Consider the following 12,461-nt stretch of genomic DNA (forward strand, 5'->3'; position numbering starts at 1 on the left):
ACGTTTCGGGCATAAGCCCTTCTTCAGGAATGAGGAAAGTTTGTCCAGCAGGCTAAGATAAAAGGTAGGGAGGAGGGACTTGGGGGAGGGGCGTCGGAAATGCGATAGGTGGAAAGAGGATATATTTCCCTCCCCTCCCCTATCAGCATTCCATAAAGCCCACTCCCTCCGTGACTCCCTCGTCAGATCCACACCCCCCACCAACCCAACCTCCACTCCCGGCACCTTCCCCTGCCACCGCAGGAGGTGCAAGACTTGCGCCCACACTTCCCCCCTCACCTCCCTCCAAAGGAAACTTCCATATCCGCCACAGATTCACCTGTACCTCCACACATATCATCTATTGCATCCTTTGCACCCGATGTGGCCTCCTCTATATTGGGGAGACGGGCCGCCTACTTGCGGAGCGTTTCAGGGAACACCTCTGGGACACCCGGACCAACCAACCCAACCACCCTGTAGATCAACATTTCAATTCCCCCTCCCACTCCACCAAGGATATGCAGGTGTTTGGACTCCTCCATGAATAAGGGGGAGTCTCATAAAAAAAACTACAAAAAGTTGAACAGAACTAGATAGGGTAGATGAAGGAAGGATGTTCCCAATATTAAAGGAGATCAGAATAAGGCTGATAGTTTAAACATACGGAGTAAGCAATTTAGAACTGAGATTCGAAGAAATTTCTTCATCCAGAGAGTGGTGGGCCAGTACTGGGAATTCTCTGCCAGAAAAACGGTTGAGGCAACAACATCAAATGTTTTCAAGAAGGAGATAAATGTAGTTCTTATGGTTAAATGGATCAAAAGATATAGGTTGAAAGCCAGAACAGGGTACTGATATGGGTTGAATGGCCATGATCATATTGAATGGTGGAGCAGACTTGAAGGGTTGAATGGTCTATTTCTTTTCCTACTTTCTACATTTCTATAAGAGACATGGTCCACATCGGGGCAGCCTTTACCTAAAGCATTGTGACCTACAAAAGCAAAACGTTAATTGAGCTCACTCTTTGTTGTTCTACAGAATTGCAAGAATGAGGATGGAGATGTCCATGATCCTGGAGGAATGCTGAATATTCACGCTATTGTAAACCATCACAGGTCCCCTACAAGCTGCCACTACATTTTCCTGAGGCTTATTGCTGACCCATTCTTGGTTTGTGTTCTTTTTGACAATGCTTCCATCTCAGTGACCAGGGAACACAGAAGGTGGAAGATGATAACGATGTCAGTGATAAAAAGGATGAAGATAACTACAACTAAGATATTGTGAGTTATGATGAGGAGGAGGATAAAGAGAATGATGGCAAGTTGGCAGGGAAAAGAAATGAGTTTACATATAAACCAACTAGTCATTTCTACAAATGTTAGTCATGCTGCCCAACTCATACATCTCATACACACCCCATTTAAGCATTTGTTTTGTAGTCCCAAACACCATCTGAATTATGATCACCCAAACAAAGTGTTAGATAACAGCAATAATTCATGAAGCAAGAAGGATCAGGAGGAGTGGCAATGAACTAAGATATGTTAATCTCTTAGCAGCGACCAGCAAAGAATGTCTATTGCTTCAGATGCATGGGATCTCCTGGCGATTCCCTGAACATGTGAAAAAAGATGACTAACCACTTTCTGCTCAGGTAAACTGAAGCCTCTGAGGATAAACGCAATCAGCAGGCCTGACCTAAATCACCAGCTTGTGTTACATTAAAAATGCTCCAGAGAGGCTTTGCCAATTAACTGACAAGCAACAGCTGTCTATTTGTGGATAAAATCAAAAATCATACAATTCCAGGTTATAATCCAACAGGTTTATTTGAAACCTCAAATAAACCTGTTGGATTATAACTCGGTGTCGTGTGATTTTTGACTTTGTTCACCCCAGTCCAACACCGGCACTTCCACATCATATTTGTGGATAAGCTTATGCTACACCAGCATCCAGCTGCAAAATCAAGGAGGAGGAAAGAGAAGAATACAATACTAGGCTCCTGCTTTGAAGGATCACACATAACGAACAATTTACAATGAAGGATATGTAGGTTAGTCTGACCTTAGAGTAGGGTAAAAGGCCAGCACAACGTCAAGGGCCAAATGGCCTGTACTGTTCTGTATTGTTCTATGTTCTATTTGGAGGATGCTCCAAATTGTGTTAGAAGACTTGGATGACACTACTAAGACTTGCTGTATCTCCAATCTCTTGGTATCAACACTGATAATCCCTCACAATCAGAGAGAGAATTGACAACATCAAAAAACACTTCCTTGGTGCTGGCCATCACACTAATACTAATTAAGTACTGCTACATAGAAAACTGATGTGACTCTCTCCTGCTTTTCCCTTCACTGGGGAGAACTTCAGCTTTACCAGGTCACTGCTTGTGCCACAGCAGTAATCCCTGTTATAGCAAGCAATGAGAGAATTTAAGCATCTTCTCTGTTCATGTTGAGTGAGTGATACAGCAACTAGCACGAGTCCAGCTCACAGCCATGTGCAGCTGTGCTGAATTAGCAGCATGTTTGAATGTGATAAAAAGCCAGAACTTGCCTAACCAGAAACTACCCAAGTAATCCTCTTTGATTGTGGAGTAAAGCATGCAACATCCTCTTTGCCTCTTTTCAGTTCCCCTTCCCCCACCCAAGAGATTCTCTCTATCTAACCTAGCTTCAATATTCCCTCCCCCATCCATCTCTTTTTTTTCCATTTGAATTTCCCTGGAAAACATTGGTTCCAAATCCCATAAGTTTCACAATAAGATGAAGTCTATTTGCAGACAGCATTAAGAAATCAGGGAAATGGAACTAGAGTGACTTTAACAAAGAATCCAATACCATTATTTATTTCAAGTGCTTCGCTTTATTAAAATCTCTCCAAAAATTGATTGACCCACACTACTGTGCACCTTTCATGTGCAGTCTATGTGCAGTGAGTATGAAAGTATACAAGCTGGTATGCTTTTGTTTGCTAATGAGAATCTTCGGACATGTAAATGGAAGTTGTGCACTCTGAAAAGGCGTTTTTCTGTGATTCATGCTTTAGCCCTTGAATGCATGTTTAACTGTAGCAAGATGCATGTGTCTGTGCTTATGCATCTGTCTATTTACATATAATGGTTCAAACTTGCAGAAGGCACAGAAATGGGTTTTATTAATTCATATGCTCAAATTATTTTTAGGATGGTTACTGCCCTTGCCCCATTAGCCACTAGGAGGCAGTGGAGTAGTGATAATACTACTGATCAGTAAACCAGCCAGGCTAACGTGCTGGGCCCAGATCCTGCCAAAACAGATGGAGAAGTTTGAATTCAGTCATGAAATTACAAGTTAAAAGCATGTCTAATGGTGAGTATGAGACTGTTGTTGGTTATTGATTAGGGAAGAAAATTTGCCATCCTTACCAGGTCTAGCCTGCATGTGAATCCCATAGCAACACAGTCGATTCTGAAATGCCTTAGCAAACTACTAAAAAGCCTAAGAAAATAAATGAATCCAGACGGACATCCTGACATCAACCTAGGTATTGGAAACAACATTGGAAAATTCAACCTTATAAGGCCTTCTTTACCACGGGGTTTTGCTTAAATTAGGAGAGCTGATACACGCACTACATAAGTAACAAACTGATTTAGTAATTCTCATAGTATCATACCTCACAGGTAACCTAGCCATCAACACAGGTATATCCAGTCCCATTGTCCCATGGACAGACCTGACTACAATGTCTATCAGAGTTGAAAAGTGCGGTGCTGGAAAAGCACAGCAGGTCAGGCAGCATCTAGGGAGCAGGAGAGTCGACATTTTGGGCATAACCCTTCTTCAGTCCTGATGAAGGGCTTATGCCTGAAATCTTCGACTCTTGTGCTACTCGGTCGCTGCCTGACCTGTTGTGCTTTTCCAGCAGCACACGTTTTGACTCTGATCTCCAGCATCTGTAGTCCTCACTTTCTCCTATTTAATTTCCATCATCAAGACTGGTTCAGCAGCACCACTGCTGACTGCGCCAACTGTATTCTGAAGGACATCAATGCTAAACTAGGCACAACACATAGAATTACCAAAGTCCTATGGTAGAGAGAGGCCATTTGGCCAATTGTATCTGAACTAGCTCTTCAAATGAACATCATTACCTCGTGGTATTCTCCTGCTTTATCCCCACAACCTAGCACATTCTGTTTTGTCCAAATAATTGTTCAGTGATCTCCTGAACACCTCAAATGAACATGCCATTGACATACTCACAGGCAGTACTCTCCATACTATAACTACTCACTTTTCAAAACGCTTTTCCCCCCTTCACATCACCCTTGCTTCTTTTGCACATCACTTTAAATCAATGCCCTTTCATTATTGTTCCTTTTATATGCATGAACAGTTTCCCTCTGTCTACTCTATCCATACTCTCATAATTTTGAACACCTCTATCAGATCTCCTCTCAGCCTTCTTCTCTCCAAGAAGAACAGTCCCAACATTTTCAATCTATCCTCAGTACTGGAACCATTCTTGCAAATTGCTTCTGCACTCTCCAATGCATTTGCATCCTTTCTATGAAGTGGTGCCCAATATAATTCAATGCTCCAACTGAGGTCTAACAAATGTCTCATACAGTTTCAACATCACCTTTTGCTCTCATTAAAGCCAACAATGCTATATACTTTACTTACTGGTCTGGCCACTTATGGCAGTATAATGGAACCAACAAGAGGGGAAGACAAACTTGACATTATCCTCATCAATCTTCTGTCAGAGATGCATCTACCAATGACAGTATTGTTGGACTGACTTGTGAAGACCAAGTCCCTTCCTCACCCTTAAGATACCTCCATTGTGTTATATATCACTGCCATTATGCTAAATAAAATAGTCTTCAAATAGATCCAGCAACCCAAAATGAGACTGCATATATCCCATTCGAGCATTACAATCAAGCCAGGGGCTAACACTGGTTCAATGACTGCAGGAAGGCTTACCAGGAGCAGCATTGATAAAATGTGGCGCTGGGAAAAGCTCAACAGATCAGGCAGCATCTGAGGAGCAAGAGAGTCGATGATTTGGGCATAACCCTTCATCAGGACTGATGGAGAGTTACACCTGAAACATCAATTCTCTTGCTCCTCAGATGTTGCCTGATCTGCTGTGCTTTTTCCAGTGCCACGCTTTATTAACCTTTACCAGGAGCAGCACCAGGCATTCCTACAAAAATAAGCTACTCACAAGTTAAAACTTCAGCATAGGACTATTTGCATCCCAAATAGCAGAAGCAGCATGTGGTAGAGAGGGCTAAGTGATCCAGCACAACAGATCTGAGCTCTGTAGGCCTATCAAATCCAATAGTGAAAGATGGACAACCAAACAACTAACAGGAGGAGGAAGGACAACAATTATTCCCATCCGAAATGAGTGGAAGGTCTTCATATCAGTGCAAAAGACAAACCTGAAACATTTGCATCATCCCTCAGCCAGAAGTACTAAGGCCGCTTTAGTCCCTTCCTGATGTTCACCATCACAGATGCTAGTCTTCAGCCCATTTTATTCACATAATATCAAGAAACACTCGCCAGTGCAATCATGTCCTTTCTGTGTGACCGGAACTGCACACAGTACTCAAATTGTGGCCAAAGTAATGACTTATACTGTTCCATCATGACCTCCTTGCCCTTGCATTGAATGCCTTGACCAACAAAGGCAAGTATTCCATATGCCTTCTTAACCACCTTATCCACCTGCCCTGTTGCCATCAAGTATCTGGAGATGGACACTAAGATCCAACTTATCCTCTCTACTTCCTATGATCCTACCATTCATTGGGTACTTCCTTGTCTTGTTATATCCTCCCAAATGCATCGCTTAATACTTTTCAGAATTAAATTTCATTTACCATTGTTCTGCTCATCTGTCTAGCCTGTCTATATCTTCCTGCAGTCTGAAGCTTTTCTTCTCACTATTTGGCACACTAAAAATTTTCATATTATCTGTGGACTTACTGATCGAACCTCCTACATTCATGATTTGATCATTACTATATATACGAAAAACAGCAGGGACACAGCATCCATACCCTTACCTTTGATCCTCACCCTCTGCCTACTGCCACTATGTAATTTTGGATCCAGTTTTCTGATTACTCTGGATCCCATGAGATCTTACCTTCTTGACCAGTCAGTTACCCACATGAGACCTTGTCAAAAGCATTACTGACGTCCATATAGACAACATCCACTGCACTAACCTCGTCTAGCCATCTCCTCGAAAAAAGTCAAACTTGTCAGACATAATCTTCCCCTGTAATCAAAATGACTGGCCTTGATTAATCCTTCCTCATCTCTTTGTTATCTCACCTACAGCTTACCTTTCCACCTAGCTTTGTGTCGTCAGCAAACTTAGATACATTATTCTCTGAGCTTTTCTCTAAGTCATTTACGTAGATTGTAGATATCTGATGCATGAGCATGGATTAGTTAAGACTGATCACAGGTATTCCATTATTCACTGTCTGCCAATTTGAAAATGTCTTGTTTAGGCTCACTCTCTGCTACCTGTTCTTTAAGCAATCCATGCTAACGTCTAACCTCCAATTCCATGAATCCTTATCTTGCCCGTTAGCCTTTGGTGTGGTACTTTATCAAGTCTTTTAAGAAGTCTAGGTATTTTAGGGAGTAGCAATTTGGGGTTAGACTAAGTGAATGTGGTACATTTGGATTTTCTGAAGGCTTTTGATAAAGTCCTACACAGGGGGTTTATAAAACAAAATTAAAGCACATGGGATTGCAGGTAATGTACTAGCATGGATTGAGGATTAGTTAACGGAGTCATTATCAAATTGTCAGGCAAGTGGGGTACCTTAAAAATCAATACTTAGTCCCCAGCTTTTCATAATCTGAATCAATGTTTGAAGATGATACAAAACTTGGTTGAAACATGAGTAGTGATGATGATGCAACAAAGCTAAAGGGGACTTAATCAGAGTAGGTGAATGGGCATGAGTATGTCAGATGGGAGATAATATGGACAACTGTGATGTTATCAACCTTAGAGGAGGAATGAAGCTGCAGAGTATTTCTTGAACTGTGAAAGATTGGAAAGTGTTGATGTCCAAAGGGATCGAGGTGTTCATAAATCACTGAAAGCTAGCATGATTGTGCAGCAAGAATCAGAAGGCAAACACTATATTAGCCTTTATTGCAAGAGAAGTTGAGTACAGGAATAATGTATGGAACATTAGTGAGATAACTCCTGAAGTATTGTGTGCAGTTCTGCTCCCATTGTCTAAGGAAGGATATACTTATCACAGAGAGGGTTCAAACTAATTCCTAGGATGGTAGCATTGCTAATGAAGAGAAGTTGAGGAGACTGTACCTATATTTATGGTGTTTAGAAGAATCACTGGCTATTTCATATAAACTTACAAAATCCTGAAAGGGAAAGAAAAAGTAAATGCGGAAAGGATGTTTTCCTGACTGTCAGATCAAGAATCACGGGACACAGTGTCAGAATAACAAGGACAGCAATGAGGAGGAACTTTGTTGAATCTTTGTAAGTCTCTACTGCAGAGTGTTGTGTGAATTAGACATCAAGTAAGTTCAAGACAGAGATTAATAAATTTCTAATTACTCATGAAATTAAGGGATATGGGGTTAGCACCAGCATATCTCAGTTTGGTAGATGATCTAGCCATGATCTAGAATGGTGGAACAGATTCAAGGAGCTGAATGGCCAATTCCTACTTCTATGTTACTACGTTCCAAGAAAAGCTCTTACAATCTGTCTCTATATTATTAGTTAGTTAACTCTCATATTTTCCATTTTCCTTTTTATCAACTTCTTGGTAGTCAGTTGTTCATTTTGAAAACACTTGCTAAAACTTGTTACTGATTTTTCCAATATTATAAGCCTCTTTTAATTTGATGATATCCCGGACCTTCTGAGCAAGATATGGTTGGATGTTGTTTGATGAATATTGTTTTTCAATGAAATGCACTTTGAAATGTTTTAATCTTTCATTCACATCCATGCATTTTAACCTCTTTTCACAATTTGCCATAGGCAGTAACAAAAACAGAAAACAGAAAGTCTTGCAGAAACACAGCAGGTCTGGTTGGATCTGTACAGAGAAAAACAGAGTTAATGTTTTGAGACCAGCGATCTTTTATCAAAATGTTCAGGAACTTGACATTGACTGGTGAGAATCTTGTCACACTACTCAAAAAAAGTGAACAAAATGTGGCAAGATGACCTCGATGTTGAGATCAGCCTCACTGAATATTTCACCCAAGATTATCACTTAACTTGCCATAGCTCACATTGCTCAGAGCCTGATAAGATTTCACCCAAAATTTTCTTTTCTGAGTGACAGAATGAACCTACATGGTCTACATTTGGTAAGTGTGTGTTACAGCAACAGGTAAGACTGTACAATACCACAATAGCAAATATCTTGTGGCCCCATGATACTGACAGGACACACCACCCTTTGCAATATAGCACATCGTCTGAGCCACCAGAACTGCAATTGATCAAAATATTGTAGCCATGACCTCAAAAATGAATAATCTTACTGCAAATGAGATAGCTTCAAGGATGAGTAATCTCATTGCAAGACTGCAAATTCATCACAAAAGATGAGTTGGGAATGTAATTTAATACAAGATGCTTCATTAGATCGTAAATTCACAAATGAAAAATTAGATTTGATGAAGATTCATAACAAAGACTGTGCTCTTCTTCAGGCATCCAGTTGAACCATTAAATACATTCAATCTTCACTATATATAACTTGGAGATAAAACAGAAACATGGATTCATAAGTAAAAAATTCTGTTCTAACTTTCTCTTAAACTAACCTTTCTGCACTTGGTCTGCAATAGTTCGTACAACAAAGATCAATACTATCTCCAGTGCCACATCCTGTTAATGGGCATTTTCAGGTCTTCAGGACTCCACATTGAGTTAATCAGCTTTAGCTCATAACCTCTGCCTTCAATTATCTTTGGTTAAGATGGTTTGCTTCTTTTTCTTCTTGAACTTTTTTTTTTACACCTCTTCCAGTATTTGCTTAATTACTTTTCCCATTCTCATTCTATCTGACCTTGCAAGGTAAACGTTATATGGTTTGATCTCTCCTCTGCTCTATCCTGTCACAGATACTTCCTTTCATTATTCTTCCTGATCCCTTTCACACAATCGAACCAATGTTTTCTCAGTTCTCATGAATACTTGCTGATCTGAAATATTAACTCTGTTTCTATCTCCGCAGTTGCTGTCAGACTTGCCCAGCATTTTCAATATTCTCTGTTTTCATTTCAGATTTCCAGGACCCTGGTATTTTGGTTTTTCCCATTCTTTAAATTCATGCAGGGGATGTGAACATCGCTGCATTCATCCAGGCAAATGGAGAGTAGTCCATCAGAATGCTCATCAGCTTTCAAGACTCCTCAGATATTAAAGCTGTCTAGTGCAACAAGGCCTGGATAAGTAGCAAGCAGCATTAATACCAAATGAGTACCAGACAATGACCATTTCCAAGAAGAGAAGATCTAACCATCATCCTTGACATTCAATGGCAATGCCATCACCAATCCACTAATGTTATTATCCTGGAAGTTACCATTGACCAGAAATTGAACTGGACGAGCCATCCTGGGTTGGAGAGCAGGTCAGAGACTAGGCATTTTGAGACAAGTAACTCATACCCCATTGTTTGATCATCTACTACAAGGCAGATGTCAGGTGTGTGTGCATATTTTCCACTTCCCCGAATAGGTCCAGCTCCAATAACACTTCAAAGCTCTGTACCACCCAAGCCAAAACAGGCCACTTGTTTGGAATATCCAACCTATCCACCAATTTTCATCTCCTTTACCACTGATGCATAGTGGTAGCGGTGCATACTATTAAAAGATGCACTGGAGTTACTCATTCTTTGGCAGCCACTTTCAAACCGACAATCACTTCCATCTAAAAGGAAAGGGACATTAAGTACATTGGGAACACCACTCGCAAATTCCCTACCAAGCTACATACCATTTATCACTGTTTCTTTGCTGTCAAAGTATTGAAACTCCCTTCCTGACAAAACTGTGGATGTCCCTATACACTAAGCAGTTCAAGAAGATAACATACCACCACTTTTCCGTTGTAATTGGAGATGGGCAATAAATGCTAGCTTACCCAAGAATGGCCACAATGCTAGTGAGTTACTGACTGTAGACCTCCAAACCTCTAACTTGGTCTTGCAGCTTCAATTATCGTAATTATTTTTAATCAACTTTTATAACATATTTCCAGTGCCATTGACTTGAATCCAAACTTTCTAGGCCAGATGTGAGACCACTACTATAACACAGCAAACTGCCATCATATTTATATAGTCGTCCAGTTCAGCTTCTTGTTAAACTACTGATAATTTGATTCAACAATAGTATTGCCACTGACTCTCAATGGACAATGATTGGAATCATTCTCATTGAAGATGATCATTGCTTGGCACTTGTCTGGTACAATTATTTTTGGCCATTTGCCAGACCAAGCTAAATATTCCCCAGGTCTTGCTGCACTTGCACACATAAGAACATAAGAAATAGCAGGAGAGTAGGCTATTCAGTCCCTCAAGCCTGTCTCACCATTCTACAAAATGATTGATTTGTACCAGGGCTCAACATTTTTTGCATGCCAACTCATCATAGGCCTCAAATCGCCAATATTTCAAAACTCTATCTACCTCCTATTTAAATGATTTCAGTGATCTATCATCTACAGCTCTCTCAAGTAGAGAATTCAAAATGATTGGGTGAAAGTGAGGACTGCAGATGCTGGAGATTAGAGTTGAGTGTGTGGTGCTGGCAAAAGAATAGCAGGTCAGGCAGTATCCGAGGAGCAGGAGAATCGATGATGAGCTTTTGCCCGAAACGTCAATTCTCCTGCACCTTGGATTCTGCCTGACCTACTATGCTTTTCCAGCACCACACTCTCAATTCAAAGCGATTGTCCACTTATTCTGTAACTTAGTCTCCTCGATCAAGATATTCTACCACTGGAAACATCTTCTCAATATCTACCCAGTAAATACTCCTCATAAGATTGTGTGTTTCAATAAAATCACTCTTTATTCTTCTAAATTCACCTGCATAAAGGCTTAACCTGTTTAGCTGTGCATGATAAGTTGGCACTTTTATCCCAGGAATCAGCTTAGTGATTTTTTGTTTAAAAAGCCCATATATTCTTTCTTAAGTATGAAACCAAAATGGTGCACAATACCCCAGGCATGGCCTTACCAACACTCTACACAGTTATAATAAAATTTGCCTATTTTTACATTCCAACACTCCTAGCCATAAAGCCAAAAATTCCATTTGCCTTCTTAATTACTTGCTACACCTGTATGCTAGCATTTTTGTGTTTCATCCACAAGTTCATTAAGATCCCTAAAATAAAACAAAAATCTGCAATGCTGATGATCTGAAACAAAAGCAGAAATTGTGAGAGAAACTCAGCTGGTGAGTAAAGAGTTAACATTTCAAGTGCAGTGACTCTTCTCCTGATCTGCTGAGTTTCTCCAGCAATTTCTGTTTCTGGAAAGTTCCCTCTGTACTGCTATTTTTTGAAGTCACCCTCCACTGAAGGATTGATCTGCCTCTTTGTTTTTCCTACCATACTGCATGACCTTACACTTTCCTAAATTAAACACCATCTGTCACGTTTTTGCCCATTAACTCAACTTATCTATATCCCTTGTACACCCTAATGTCCTCACCTCACATGCCCTCCTCCTTAATACTGTATCATCAGCAAACTTGGTTTAATTCCTCCTGCTCCTTCTCCAAATCATTAATATAGTGAATAATTGGGGCCTGAGGACTGAGTCATGTGACACTGTCTCTACAACCTAAAGATCCATTAATTCCTCTGTCTTCTGTGTGTTAACCAATTCTCAATCCATGCTAATGCATTATACCCAATACAGTGAGCTCCTATTTAATGCAGTCACTTTTTATATGGCACCTTATCAAATGCCTTCTGGAAATCCAAATACACTATATGGGCTGATGCCCCTTTATCAAGTATACTTGTTACATTCTCGAGCAATTCTTTTCAAATATGATAAAAGCAAATTACTGCGGATGCTGGAATCTGAAACCAAAAGAGAAAATGCTGGACTCGAAACGTCAGCTCTTTTCTCTCCTTACAGATGCTGCCAGACCTGCTGAGATTGTCCAGCATTTTCTCTTTTGGTTTCTTTTTCTTTTTTTTTAGATTAGATTACTTACCGTGTGGAAACAGGCTCTTCGGCCCAACAAGTCCACACCGACCCGCTGAAGCATAACCCACCCAGACCCATTCCCCTACATGATTTTCAAACATGATTTCCTTTCACAAGATCATGTTGACTCTTTTTGATTGAGTTAAGCTATTTCTTCCTTCATAATGGACTTCAGCATTTTCTCAATGATAGATGTTAAGTTAAG

The sequence above is a fragment of the Chiloscyllium plagiosum genome, chromosome 4 (assembly GCF_004010195.1).
Source record: "Chiloscyllium plagiosum isolate BGI_BamShark_2017 chromosome 4, ASM401019v2, whole genome shotgun sequence".
NCBI lineage: Eukaryota > Metazoa > Chordata > Chondrichthyes > Orectolobiformes > Hemiscylliidae > Chiloscyllium > Chiloscyllium plagiosum.